Raw genomic sequence first — 16660 nt, 5'->3', positions numbered from 1 at the left:
AATGTGGGACCTGGTGTATTGACAAATCTACCATGTGTGGACATGGTTGCCAGGCAGCTAAAATATGTTTACAGATGTGCAGGGGTGTCATCTGTATGGCCTTCGGTGACTTTTGTCACACATTCCACATCATGGTTTAGTGTGTATACACCTCAGCGATGTGGGTCACAATCCACAGTGTATATGTATTGTGTATGGACAGTCATGGCTATGCACTGTGTCTGTACTTCACACTGTATAGCAATATAGATGCCTCATAATACCCTGCAATGGTCATGCACATCTGCTAAATGTGCATTTTATCTGTAGGGCAGTCAGACAACACTGCAATGCGACACCATTACTCCACTGTATATGTGACAGGACACCATTGCATCTCAATGCACACGTCAGCAGATTACGTCATACTACATGTGAATGTCAAGGTCATATGCCACACATCAGCCATGTGTACTGTTAACCTGTGCTGGTCCACATGGTGTAACACAGGGATGCATGCTTACTACCATGATTGTGTGAAATGCATGGCTTCTGCTATGACACATGCATGCTGTTGTGTGCAACCCAGGGATGTATTATAACTACCACTATAATTGTCTGAGCTGCATGCCGTCTGCTGTATCACATGCATGTTGCATGCCTTCTGTCATATCACATGCATGTTGTGTGTCTGTGTGTGTCTTTGTGTGTTTGTATTGTAATGTAGAGTCTCTGTCTGCCCTCACAGGTGATGTAGGTGTGTTACCCTCCTGCGGTCCATCTGATGTTAGTGCCCCCACAGACTCTAGCAGTGATGATGAACATATGCTTGAGGCACAGGCAGGGTTGTCAGGGGCTGTATCTATGCCATTGGTTGCCATTCCACCTATATCCCCCTCATCCCCACACACAGATCTCATGCCAACACATACCCCATCACCAGTGGCCATAGATGAAGGACAGTTGGTTTGTGGTAGCTTGGAACAGGAAAGTGTGGTGGCTATGGAAGGTGTGTATTCACACCATGGTGTCAGGCAAATAACTGGAGATGGCCCACACAGGCATGTGGTCACTGTTGCTCGTAGGAAGGACCTCTAGCTGACATGCCCCTGCAGGACAGATCGCAGCAGCTGGTGTCACCAGACACATGTTTCAGGCTGTAAAGGCAGCACAGGCATGTGCTGAACGGCAGAACAGAGAAGGGCAGAGGCTTCAGAGGGCTGCTATCCTTTCTTTAAACAACAACATCCAGGCAATGGCAAATGCTCAACAGCAGATTGCTGAGGTTTTGGACAGACGATTGGGTGACATGGTTTGAATCCTTGACTGTGGCATGACAATCTGTGAAAGTGAGCTGTCTGTGCTGGAACATCTGGCAGGAGTGAGGTGTAGAGCATGTGGATGTAGACCAGCTATGCCATCCTGGTGCAGATCTACGTGAAAGAGCTACCTCACATGGCTGCTCCCACAGTGGCAGTAGCAGCAGCAGTTCAGCTGGTGCTGCGCTGATCACACCAGGACACAGTAGGCCATGTGCATGTGGCCCTGGACGGTCCCAACCGGGACACAGTTCCAGTGGACATGTGTCATCGGACAGTACCCAATCTGCACCTCTGCCTAGTAGTGCCCATGCAACCCCTGGCAGGCACGGGTCATGTGGCTATGGCCAGACACTGTGAGCTGCAAAACCTGGTCTGTACAGTCTGGAGCTGTCAATAATACTCCTGTGTAGGCCAGACACATGGCAGAACTGTGTGCACACATACACGCACACACCAGAAACATCTGTATGGCACCGCAACACACACATGGCCAATTATATCACAGGCCCTAACCCACACACATGATGTCATCCACTGTTGCAGCCTAGGCCCCTGGCACACATTATCACCCTGCGCATATGATGATGCTTGTGCTGCATCCTTGTCATCCACACCATCGGTGCAGGGACATGCTCATATGGTCTGATGCACAGGGTAAACAGTATAGGGAGATAAGTGTAGATTACAATTGTTGTGTACTGTTGACACGCAGCAGACATACCATGTAGTACAGGTTTAGAATGCATTGTTTTCTGTTCACAGTATGTGTCTTGGTAACAACAGTAACAGCATGTTGGTCATGATGTCCTGCTTCCCTCCTTCAGGTCTAATTGCATGTGCCATTGAGTGTCAGTGTTTGCAGTTAGTTTCCCATGTGTAAATGTGGACTACTCACAGGTATGTATGGCAATACCAGCATGCTATTCGTAGCCTCAACCTCACCATTAGAAAGGTTGACATTCTAAAGATGTCTACAGATCTACTGATCCAGGAGCATGGGAGCTGTGTACTAAGCTACAGTGGCTAGAGATGTGACATCCATACTGGGTGACATCACAGGTACAGTTACATGAGGCGGGGAATTTACATAGCAGTCTAGCTGATGACAAGGGTAGAGGCCAGTTGATAGCGTGAGGCCTCACTGTGTAGCAGTAATACACATTCACAGTACAGGATGCAAACACACAACTACACACACACACACACACACACACACACACACACACACACACGCACACACACGCACACACACACACACACACACACACACACACACACACACACACAGATATTCACACACGTATTCAGACACACAGTAACACACCCATGCTCACAGGGTCAACGACACTGTAACACACACACACACACACACACACACACACACACACACACACACACTTGATAGTGTTGAGGTGAGGACCACTGCCTATGTGGTAATCACCATTACAATACTGTGCACCTACATGATGCGACACAGAGAATACACATGTACAGGTAGTCAGTAATGCCTAAGATGAACGGCATCAACAGGGTAGTAGATTGCATCACCTGGAGGCGTTAGGCATCCTATCTGTTCACTATGGTAACATACATCCTCACTCCATGGACCAGACAGCTATACATACATACACACACACTGTGGAGTCCACAATTGAATGCACCTATGTCATGCACATACAGATAGCACACGTGTGTAATACACACCACACCCCTGCCTATGTCTTGCTTTCTACAATGCAGTATGTACAGATCTCTACAACAGTGTACAGGAGAGTGAGTAACAACTGGGATGTATTCCCCACTGTACGTGACATATATGGACACACAAGCAAACACACATGGCAGTACTGTGAATCAAACACCTGCTATCTTATGATACATATGACAGACATGCAGCAGTATTACCTGCATTACAATGTGTACCGACGGTACCTTTGGCAATTGTGCTGATATATGAACATGGGAGGTCTTAAGTGGTACAGGTGTCAAGTGATTTACAGTCAGTAACACCCTGATCACTGTGTAGGTTGTATGTGTTCCCCTTCAATTAACAGAACTATAGCTTAGTGTTTCAACATGTTATTATAGGACTGCTTATGACACACCTGTGAGCTGTCCTCAGCAAACATCCATCTGCAAAGATGCCCCACCACTTAGTTATGTCCACACATCCATCCATACCTGATGTATATCTTACCATACTGTCAGCATATCACCATATACAGTTAGCAGTGATGGGGCTGCATTGCAACTGCATGTTGTAGTAAGACACACGTCACCTGAAAACATCAGCTACTGCACACGCATGGTAGCTGAACACACACCACTACATGTACATGTGTGTAGGTCCTATATTTCTGTCATTTTGCCATGTTTGTAGGCATAGCAGTTGGTGGACATGTGTGATGACATACATGACACATGGACTGTTATATGATATGATAGTTGTCATGGGTAACCAGTACAGAGGGAATGTTAACTCAGTCAACATTGATATCACACTTTATGTACTGTTAGCATTCAACAGCCATGGACCTACCTTCCATGTGCATGTGTGTAATTGCTGTAGCCACCTGTCTGCACAAAGGACAGCAACAGCTATGCTATGTACATATTTGCTGTGTATGTGTGTGGCATGTACATATCCACGGCAGGTACATGTATGTCATATCCAAACATGAGGGTGTTTACTGGTGTATAGCAGCAGTCATCTGTTACTTCTGTATATGACCCTGTCATATGTACAGCCGACCTGGTTATGAACAGTGGTATCATTGCATTGCATAACACATGATGCAACTGTGTCAATACATGGGTAGTCTGCACAGTTGATATAGAGCTAGGTACAGTCCACTGGTCATGGGTCACATGGTGTTGTACTATTATATGTCCTACCACATGTATGGATGTGTGTTGCTGGTCCAAGGACATGGTGATGTCTGAGGGCTACATCCTAGAATGCAGCTTTTGACACTGTGATCTGCACCTGACACATCTATGATGCCTTTGAGGGTGAACTGGTCAGTACATGTGAGTGGCCTTCATGTACGTGGGGACACCACCACATGTCTGGTTCCAAGGTATACGGTGGTAGTGCTATTGTGCACAACTGAGCCTTCAGCCAGGTGTTCCTCACTGCACAGATGTCAGTATTCCCCATTGTTGGATCTACATTGGGCAGCTGTGATTAAGAAGGCTACACATCTAGCACTGTTTAGCATACACATACAATGCAGTTGTCCTCTAGGTGTCAGGGTGTTAACCTGGTCTCAGGACATTCGACTATGAATGGCACTATATGGGCGAAGTAGTCACTCCTGGCAGGACATCACCATGGGTGGTAGTAGTGTGCCAGGTATAGATTGGTACATCTAAGGTGATGGACAGCAGCAGACATTGTGTAGAAGACCATTGTCAGATATATGTAGTGCAGCATTCCTGCCAACAATGACAACTATCGACACCAGAGTCCATTACAATGTGTTGTTCACGTCTAAGTGTAATAGCATGGCCACTGGGCCCTTCCGTGTTTAGAATCAGAGTGCATACAAAACATTCCTGTGCTACTAAGTGTGTGAGCATGACCAGTATAACGTTGTGTAGATGGACACATATTGCATTCCAAACGGCCGTGCGCTACTGTGTGTGTGAGCATGCCCAGTGACACCTTGTGTCAGTTATGTGCCTCTATGTGTATGGGCATGGCCATTGTAACCCTGTATAGTGATAGTAATCATCCAGTCAACAGATGGCCATACTCAACTTCAGGATGGATTTCTACATTGAACACACAGGTTCACAGGTATGTACATCGTAACTGCCAGCATCCATATCGATGTCCTACTCGGCGTACCCACTGGAGCCGTGGCTGATGACACCCATTAGAAATGCACACACACTTGAACAACAATGCCATACTGAGGCACACATACAGGCCAGACATATAAAAGAGCATGTGTTTGGAATGCTCAGGTCACGGTTCCAGTGTCTGGACACATCCGGTGGAGCCTTGCATTATTCACCAGCTATATGCACCCAAATTGTTATGGTATGTGCTATGCTACAGAATATGATCCTGCGGAAACAGCTACAGCAGGAACAGCATGGGGCAGGGCCACACAGCCCCCCACCAATGCCAAGGCTTGTACAGGCACAAAGTGACTCAGAGGAGGAACAACCTGAGCTGGACCCAGTAGGTGGAAGGAGGCATGCCCAGTATGACTTGGCCTTGGCAAAGAGGCAACGCATAGCATATGCACTGACACAGTATGGACCCAGGGAATGTCACCCTCTCTGACTTGCACAGATAGTAAAAGGGGTGCCAAACATGACACTATCTGTGCTCAGCCATGTATAGAGAGTGCACTATGCGCATCTGACATAGGCAGCCCTCCAGCACCATCCTCAGATCTGGCATACCCTCAAGGTAAGTCAATCAACCTACTAATTGGCAGTTGTATTAGAATGTGTTGGTACCTGTAGCTATGGTATGGATGTGAGCATGCAAGGGAATTCGGTGTCCAAATGTTAAGGCAGCAGACAGTAGACGTCCATAGTGGCACCATGACATCTGTAGCACATACAGGGGTTACCATAGTAGCCAGTAGTACACAGAGTGTCATAACCCACTGCAGGTAATGGGCTGAGCATCATGTGTGTCCATACAGCCCACACAAGTCTCAACCAGCTGGACAGGTGTAGACCAACACAAACAAATGCTGAACTATGGCCTCTGAATGTGCCCTATGGGTAACCCCTCCTACAACCCACACAGACAGACTACAGCAGGTCGGGCAGTTGAATGCAGGTTTTGAAGGCTAGGAAGTCAGAAACTAATAAGTTGGTAATTGAGGCTAAGATCTGTAGTACACCAGTATGCCTCTAGCCAGCACAATAGGTAGGTCTACACACTGAAATGGAGTGCCTGCTATACAAGTACAGTACTAGCAAATGTGTACATGTGTCAGGTCTGCACCCCATCCAACGTACACATATGCCAACAGTCAGGAGTGCCCCCCCTTCTCCTGTGTAGGTATGTAGATACAGTCAGGCATCCCCCACATGCAGAAATATAGCAACAGTCAATGCCACATGACTGATGGATACCCTGTGGACACAGCATGCCACCTGTCAGTGTACACCACAAAGGTCAGCACCACATTACAGACTACCTAGACATGTAACACATGCAATACAGCTGGCCATACTGGCCATGCTCACACACTTGATGGTATGACAGCAATGTAATTCGACAACATACTGAATGGTCATACTGGCCATGCTCACGCACTTAAACATATGAAGGCCAGGTCTGCAAACACCAGTGGTCCGGACATATCTGACAGTACATTCCTATACTGCTGAATGACTGCGCAGTATGATATGTTTGTGTTACTGTCCGTTGTCTATATATTTTCCATGGTGTACTGGTAATTCACATTAGCTGTGTGCGCAGGGTCCTGGCTCCAACTCTTGCAAAGGACGATCATTTGCTTGCAGGGCAGAACATGCCCATTGGATACGGATGGAGTAAGGCACATTAAAGCAGTTTGGAGTGGTTGTGCGTGGGTTTGCACAGTGTTAACCACTGCTCTCCTCTGGTTACAGCTTCTTACACTCAGTTAGCCTCTACATTGCTTTACCAGTGCAATACTCACATACTGGTCACCAATCATGCGTACAGCCACTCGCTCACGCACTTGCACATGCACCAACATTGTTGCTTGCATGTGTCACTCACATCCCTGGGTGGGAGCGACGACCACAATATTACCTTGTGATACCTATTACATTAGACTACATGACTACAATATCGGGAAAGGCTGCCCATTAGGCGATGGAATGGCTTTCGACTGTATGGTATCGGCAGCCTGTCCAGTGAATTAATCATTTTATTTGTGTGTTCCTCATACAATCTGCTCTCATCTGGCTGAAACATGGGTACTGATACTCTTCAGTACAGATAAGTAATTGGCTCTTGGGAGCCACATCCGTCTGCCGAGTCATACTAGCGCATACCTATTGTAGGTTTGCCACCTTGTAAATTGTCCAAGGTGGGGCTTTAGGGTTAACACCTGTCCCACTTTGCGAGGGACAGTCCCTCTTTAGGCAGTTGTGTCCTGCGGAAATAATCAAGACATAGCAAATGTCCTGATTACAGGGCAATATTATATTCTACATTTCTTTAATAGTTACATGAAACAGTTATTTTATATATGACACTTCTATATGTTATGTGAAGTAGCATAAACAATTAAAATGTTACTAGACTAACTTTTATTTGTGCAAATAAGTATAATTCTGTACTATGCGCAGCTGTAGGTATTTTTCATCCTGGAAAGTCTGACATTTCTACAGAACATGTCCCACTTTGGCCATTTGGAAAGGTGGCAACCCTATTGGACCTGAATGTAGAGATGTCAGAATTTGCAGGGCAACACATACCCCCAGCCAGTAGAAAGGAGAGCACTTTACTGATTTGCCTAAATAAAAGAGTATTCTTGTAGCATTATAGTTGCTTATACTGTTTCTTATAACATTTATGTGTTCCAGATACAAAAATAATTGTTTTATGCAACTACTAGATACAATTTAGGAATTCTTTGCCCTAAATCACAGGACATTTGCCATAAGTCCATTTATTTTGCAGGACACACCTGCCCAAAGGGTAGTGTCCATCGCAAAGGTGGACAGGTGCTAAACCCAACCTATTATTCTATCATCTTTCTAAGTTAGTCGGCGGAATATGCACTTTCCATTACTAGCAGACCTCTCATATGAATGGGGAAGAGTGATCACTGAATTAGGGACACTGCACAATACCCTCAGGGACACATTTCGGAGTTTGGTGCTATTAACCTGACACAGTGACAGTTCCAGAGCATATGTATACATAGACATTATTGTCTGAGGTACATGCTGTTTATGACTCTTACATGTTGTCATTATTCATTACGTGTATTTTGCAACCTATACTAATATCACTAGTTCTAAGCGGGTTTAGTTGGGACTGTGTTAGATTATGATTCATAATCACGGACGTCCATGGTAATCGGGGACAGGTTAATGATATGGTCCCTACGTGTTCCCCCAATGATTTACGGACTATCCAGTAGATGTGCTCTTAAGGTTTGGGAGGTATGGGCATCTGCTATACCCACATCAGAATATTACGTAGATCCACAGGGCAGTCCTAATATGTCTCTGCCAGCCAACACCTACACACCTAGACCCATAATCGCAAACCCATAGTTCTGCTACATGACACTCCTCTACAGCACTCATCCTTACTGTGAGTGCAGGTGGGGTATGAACACACCCCTACACACTGCCCACTCTCCCCATGTCGGGACAAATGTCACACGTTGTGTCAACCCATGTGATACCAGGCTTGCACAACCTACTTTTCCGTGTACAGATGCATCCTGGTTGCATCAATCATTACTGGGCTTGCCTAGAAGAACAGAATTTTTGGTGTCCCACAAGAGACATCACTGTCCATGTTTAAAGTGTTGACCTTGTAGATCTCTCCCACTGGTAGTTTGCTGCCAGTGGTCTGGGAAGCAGCGGTGCATTTACCTTTATTGCGTGTCTGTATGTCTCAGCTGCCTAGCTGGGTGGGGGAGGGTGAGAGGCAGACGTTTGTTTATTGGACCTCCCACCAACATATGCCCGGTCAGAACATATGTTACCCGTAACTGCTGCAACATAACCTAGGCATATACATGTGTATATTTAATGTAACATATATACAGATATATAAATACATATATATATATATATATATATATATATATATATATATATATATATATATATATATATATATTTATACACATTGATATATACAGATATATCTGCATATGTATGCATACATGTATATACATATCCTGCTGCCTAGATATATATATGTCTATACATCTATTTGTGTGTGTATCTATATATATATATATATATATATATATATATATATATATGTATATGAATATATATACATCTGTGTGTCTGTAGACCAATACATTCCCCACTCATACACACTTACACATGCGTAATGGTGTTTATATATGCTTCACCAGCATACTAGTGCCTTATTCATTGTGACACTGACACTTCACTCCAGTTATCTTGTAATTGGTATTTAGCACGTTATACAGTGGACAGATGTCACAATTTCTTCATGTACAGATTACCCATGGTAATTTGAATGTGATAATGTGTGATTCCACCCATCCCTTTTCTGCACAGCCTATTAGTCCATCTACTGTCAGTGTTTTTATGTGCACATTCATATTATTTATGTCAACCAATGGAATACATGTGCTACAGAGAATGTACTGCAACATATTGTTGTCTGCATGTGTGTATGCATATACACCTGTTACAAACTAGCTGACCTCCATAGGGTGGTCCATAAGAACCAATCCAGCCAACACTGGCACACCTGGACCCATAATTACATACCCATAGTTCCTCCATCCCACCCGTGCTGAATTTACATGAGTAACATCCATTATCCACTTGTTATCGCAGCCATAACACACCTTTACACATTGCCCTCTACAGAGCGTTTGGGGCCCTACACACATTTTGTCCCACCTCATGTATTCACAGGGCCTCCCGCCATGTATATTTCCTTGTGTTATGGGTACAGCCATTTGTGCTTTAAAAGTTTTCATGGGCCCAGCATGGCCTACATTCCATCTGTGTGTAAAGTAGACTTAGCAATTCTATGAGGATATTCCCACTGGTAAAACCATGCCTGTATTGTGAGTGGCGGTGCTCTGCTCACACTTGTGCAGCTTTTTATGACATACGCTGACAGCACTGTATAATACCATACTTGTCTTGATTTCCTTCACATCCCTTGTGTAAGCTGTATTGTTACAACGTTCATTATATATATATATATACACACACACACACACATATATATATATATATATATATATATATATATATATATATATATATATATATATATATATATATATATATATATATATAAAATGTATGTAGACATGTATCTATACACACATATGTGTGTGTGTGTGTGTGTGTGTGTGTGTGTGTGTGTGTGTGTGTGTGTGTGTGTGTGTGTGTGTGTGTGTGTGTGTGTGTATATATATTACATCTGTACATACAAACTTACATTTCCTATGCTGGGAGTTGCTTACACCCGCACAGGCGCAATTGCCTATGCTTACTGTGCCTTACATATGTTTCCTGCTTCCTGCAGCTCATTTGTGCTTACTTGTGCCTTATTCATTATGACAGTACCACTTTGATTGATGGCTTCTTGTTAGTAGTCCCATGTGATATATATGTTCATTTTGACATATTTAAATGTTGGCTTTACAGCAGAGCGACAATCATTCCACAAGGAAAATAATATGTGCGATAGTTGAACTTGAACCGTTAATGGCTTTTCTTTGGGCGGATGCTCTAACCACCGCACTATTGCTGTTCTGCTTCATTGATATGTATACCCATGGCTCATAGTTACCCGAACACACGCCTCAACACTTCACTTATACAGCAATCATCCATTTACCTTTTGGGAAAACTGCACTACTACACATGCACTATTCCCTATTCCCTACTGCTCTGGACCCGTGCCACATGTTGACTCACTCCGAGGATATTCAAAACTCCAAAGCCTATAGTCCTGGCACATATGTGTGTTTGATTGTCAGGGTGTTCATGTGGTCATCCAGGTTTAGGCTTGTCCAATTGGGGACCGGGACAGCCCTGTACCCATTTGAATGTCAGATTTTAGCTCATGGACAAGGTTACTCCCACTATTAGCATCCTACCTGTGGTTAGAGACGCAGGGACTTTGGCCACCTCTGGCCAGCTATATTCCTTTGCAGTCGTTATAATTGCTTTCTCATTCTGTGTGTGTGTGTGTGTGTGTGTGTGTGTGTGTGTGTGTGTGTGTGTGTGTGTGTGTGTGTGTGTGTGTGTGTGTGTGTGTGTGTGTGTATATATATATATATATATATATATATATATATATATATATATATATATATTTAGTTGCCACCCTTTCAAATGGCCAAAGTGGGACTTATTTTGTACAAATGTCAGGTTTCGCAGGCAGACACATACCCACAAAAAGTACAAATGACAGGAAATCACATTTATGCCTAATTGACAGCTTCTTATTGTAGCATTTTAGTTGCTTATTCAGTTGTGCATGACATTTTGGTGTTTCTGATACAGAATAACTTCTTTATTCAACTATTACATAAATATAGGACATATTTATGTCATTAAAGATGAAGGCATCTGCCATTTGACATTAAGTGTACAGGACACAACTGGCCAATGAGGGACAGTCCCTCGCAAAGTGTGACAAGTGGTCACTCTATATGTATGTACATATGTGTGTGTGTATATATATATATATATATATGTGTGTGTGTGTGTGTGTAAGTATGCACGCATGCACATCTATATGATTTCATTACTTTGACCATACTGTTGAATGTCTGTGCTGTCTGCTATGATTCTGATAACATTAACGTTAGGTATAACTGCCATGTCTTAGTGGTAAATCAAATTGATTGTGATATGTAGCATCCTGCCTTCAGGCCTGGCCGACACGATATACTGTGTTGCTGGGCGGAACAAGGGCAGTTGGACAAATGGTGAATACAACACTTGTCAGCTGCATTTTTCTGTTTAACCACCAATTCACTTCACTCAAAATCCGTCTACATTATTACTGTGATACGTCACCCCAGTTCACATTTTATTGGCTGTATATCGTTATACAGCATAAAATTAGCAGGATATGCTCGTATACGGATTATGCATCATAAATGGTGTGTGCTGCAGTCGAAATGGCAATGTCTGCTCGATAGTTGGATGCTCTAACCACTACACTATTGGTCTTCTGCTTCATTTCTATGCATACCCATGGTTCATAGTTACCCAAACACACGACTCAACACTTCACTAACACAGCAGGCATCCATTTTCCTGTTGGGAAAACTGCAGTACTACACATGCACCATTCAATACAGCTCTGGACCATTTCCGCATGTTGAGTCACTCAAAGTATATTCAGACCTCATAAGCCTGTAGTCCTGGCACATACGTGTATTTGATTGTCAGGGTGTTCATGTGGTCATCCAGGTTTAGGCTTGTCTGACTGGGGACCGGAACTGCCCTTTACCTAGTTGAAAGTCAGACTTAGCACGAGGACATCGTTCGTTTCACTTTTAGCATCCTACCTGTGCTTGAGGATGCAGAGATGTGTTCACCTCTGGCCATCCTGACATATAACAGCACTAAATATTACGGCTGGTATCACTGCTCTTTCCCTTTGCATTCATTGTGAGTGCTATAGTGTGACCATGTTCATTCTTCATAACTATATATATATATATCTATATAGATATATATATATATATATATATATATATATATATATATATATATATATATATATGTGTGTGTGTGTATCTTTATATCTCTCTCCATATATATTGTCCTGTACATACACATGCATATACACCTACATACGTTTTACATTCCACATACCGTTTAATCACCGCCACCTACCCGCTTGCATACCCGCTTACGTCTAGGGTTGCCACCTTTTCTAATGGACAAAGTGGGGCTTTTTCAGGACACACATCAGATTTTACAGGCCGACACATACCCACGGTCAGTACAGGGTTTAGAAGTTTACTTATTTTCCTAGATGAGAGCTTATTCTTGTAGCAGTTTAGTTGCTTATTCTGTTTCTTGTAAAATTTCCGTATTTTACATACAGAAATAACTGTTTTATGCAACTGTTACATGAAATATGGTACAGAATTATTTCCTACAATCACAGGACATTTGCCACTGTATTATTTTTGGTCAGGACACACCTGCCCAAACAGGGACTGTCCAGCACAAAGTGGGACAGAAGGTACCCTGCTTATGTCAGTGCCTTAATCACCCTATATCCAACTGCCACTATGCGAATGTGTAAAGTATATATTCTCGATAATGCATGTGGGGAGCCGTGCATCACAGTCAGGTGTTTAATCCAGGGTAGTAGGTTCGGCATGACCGGCTGGAGGCTGAGCAGTCTCGTGAACCACTACTGCACATACAACTTGTGTCCAGATGTCTAGAGGACTGGACATTGTGTCGTGACACCAAGTCTGATGTTTACACAGGATACTTATCCCATAAGGGATGTCCAAAAATTGAACAGACCAATAAACTCGATTTTTTTGGCTTTACGAAAATGTGATAGGGTTATACATGCAAGGGATACATAGTTTGCAATCCTGAGACTGCAAAGGGTGAGACTGCCTACTAGATATGAGTAGTGGTCACTATGTGCAGATATGGCTGCACCAAGCTAGCAGCCTGAGTATGGCTGGATTTGGTGGATGTCCAGGAATGGGGGGGGTTGTGTGCTGTAGAGGGGATGATGGATATTCAATTATGCATCCAGGTGTGTTGTGGTTAGATGGCTCAGTTCAGGCCAGACCATTATGTGGGTATGTGCTGGTGACGTTTCTGTACATGTGTATCGCACATTTTAATATTCATATGTTTGTGGGATTGTGTTCTACAGTATGGCCTGTCAGGTTGTATTGTGGATGTGTATGCTTGTTCTTTGTGTTTCTTTCTGATTCACCCACTGCTCCCTCGTACATCTCCAGTTCACCTATTGTGCATTCAACACAGTCTCCCCTTGGTGAATTATCACATTACCCATCCCCCCACACCCATATTCCACACACTCCATCCATCCCTTCTCTGGTTGATGGCCCATGGCACGGTCAAGGGTACACATTGCATACACTACATATCTCTGGTACCTGTATGGTTGTGAGGACTACCCTAGCATTTTTCACCTTCCACATGCTGTGCATCATGCACATAGGTACACGCAAATACTTATCTTTCATGACATGGTAGGTAGACCTGGGTAATAGCCGTTCATCTTTGGCCCATCCTGACAAGGATGCATTGGACAGCAAATGGGCAGATTTTGGGCGAATGCTCTGACCATTGGTAGGGTTTCCACCTTTTCATATGGCCAGGATGGGATATACTCAGGACACATATCACATTTTACAGGCCAGCACATACCCATGGTCAGTACAATGGATAGTACTTTTGTTTTAAGTCTAAATGTAAGCTTATTGTTGTAGCAGTTTAGCTGCTTCTTCTGTTTCGTTTACTTGCTTATTCTGTTTCTTGTAACATGTAGCTATTTTATATATGGAAATAAGTATTGTTTGTGATTATTATATAAGATTTGGGGCATAATTATGCCCTACGATTGCAAGATATTTTACATTTATAATGGTTTTGGTATGGACACAACTGCCCAGAGGGGGACAGTCCCTCATAATGTGGGACAGCAGGTAACCCTAACCATTGGGCTAGGCTTAGCTATTGGCGTTGAGCTAACACAATGCGTTTCACTTCCACTTGGTATAACTATCAACACTACAATGGAATACGGACACGGGGTTTTAAATGTCATTTGTTCGAGGGATGGGGACTCAATATTCAGCTACGTGTATTTATGTTTGCTTCTTATTTTTGTGTTTGCAAAAATGTCTTGCATTCTTTGCATGCATTTCAGTATCCACGGACACTGACAGGTGTGATTACTATTAGAGGCAGGCTGTACTATTCAGCATTTTAGGTTGCATGTAAGCTGCCGACATGTCCATGCCTGAGTGCGGTGCTTGGACACGCCCCCTGCACTCGTGCATGTTTCCTATGCATGTGGATGTGGCAGCAGTGCGCCTTCATTAATATGCATATGGCGCTACTGTGCCATCTCCACGCTGCACGGTCAGAGCAAGCCTAACGCCGTCCTTGTGTCGAGCTTCATGAATCCCGGGGTCTATATTTGTTATTTTTGTATGGTTTTGCTGTAATAGTTCCTTAAGAGTATCTGTCTGTTTTTGACAATTTAATTTCAGGTTTTCTAAATCATTTTTAAAGCCATCCATCTTCAAAGATAGTTCCTGTTAGGTAGATGTCATCAATTGCAGTTCTTTTTCAAAGCAGCATCTGGATGAGAATTTCTTGAGTTGATCATATTCAGTGACTCAATAGATCTCCAATTTACTTGACAGGAACATTTTTGTATATCTCTACAAAAATTGATATTTATGTAGTTTTATAGTTTATCTATAGATTTCTGATGCTTTAAACTTGAACATAATAAAATTTTCCTTTATTATTCTACTAGTTTATGGAGCTTTCAAAATTCACTACTCTCAGTTGGCCATCTAGGGTCCGTCCCACTTGTTAAGATGCTTTTGATTTAAGCAATAACCCACTGATGGATGTGGGTAATGCTGGATTTACCCACAGTTGGTGTGGTTTGGTCATGAGGGTGAAGCCCGAGTGACCAAACAAAGGCAACCGTGGGTAAATCCAGCATTGCCCACACCCAGCCATGGGTTATTGCTACTATACAATGACATTATTCAACAAAAAAATACTTACTTTTTTTAAATAATATCATTGTATAATGACTCCATGCTACCCTGCCACAGGTATCTGGGGGCATTTCTTATGTAATGCACATGCGTAAGGGTCGTGTTCCCATGCTTATGCAATACATCAGTGCTGTGCAGAGGTAGCAATGGAGAAAGGAAGATCTCTGTTGCTTTTTTTAAGCTGTCTTGCTATGTTAAACTCATTTAACATAGTGAGATTAAAGCAATGGAGATCTTCAATTCTCCGTTGCTACCTCTGGACAAGAAAAAAAAAAAAATCAGGGATATACTAACGGAAAAAGTATGGGTGACAGGATCTTTTTCCGTTAGTATATTCTTGGATTTACACGAGCACTCTGGTTGGGCAGGCCAATCACCATGCTCGTTTTTGAATGTTTAGTGCCAGTCATTGTATAATATTGCTTTCTAAATATATGTATATATTGTAACTCTGTGGAGCTTTTCTACCTAGGCCTCCACTGAAAAAGGGCTATTAGCTCAGTTGGACCAACCCGGTGAAGAAATGTAAAATAAATAAATAAATAAATCATAAAAAATAATGACAGATATTCGAGTTTCATTCTTCATATCCTTCAGAAAATGCATACTAACACAAAATCTTTTATTCCAACAACTTTCTAATTCTTGTAAGAATAATATTTAAAATCTGTCCCTGGTATTGGACCTTTGTCCTCCCTGTTACTTTTGGCTTTAGGTTGGCACACCATAACAGTATGATAGGATGTGTGAATGTTGGGAGGGGAGAAATACTGTATTACATTTGCAGGAACACCAGACATTGGTATTTGGATTATTTGGATAAAGTTTAATAAAGTGAGCTTGATCAGAATCTTTCATGCATTTTCTATCATTGACTTTACT

Source organism: Protopterus annectens, chromosome 1.part2, assembly GCF_019279795.1.
Source record: "Protopterus annectens isolate FY-2018-M chromosome 1.part2, PAN1.0, whole genome shotgun sequence".
Classification (NCBI taxonomy): Eukaryota; Metazoa; Chordata; order Ceratodontiformes; family Protopteridae; genus Protopterus; species Protopterus annectens.
Note: the sequence above shows the minus strand (reverse complement) of the source record.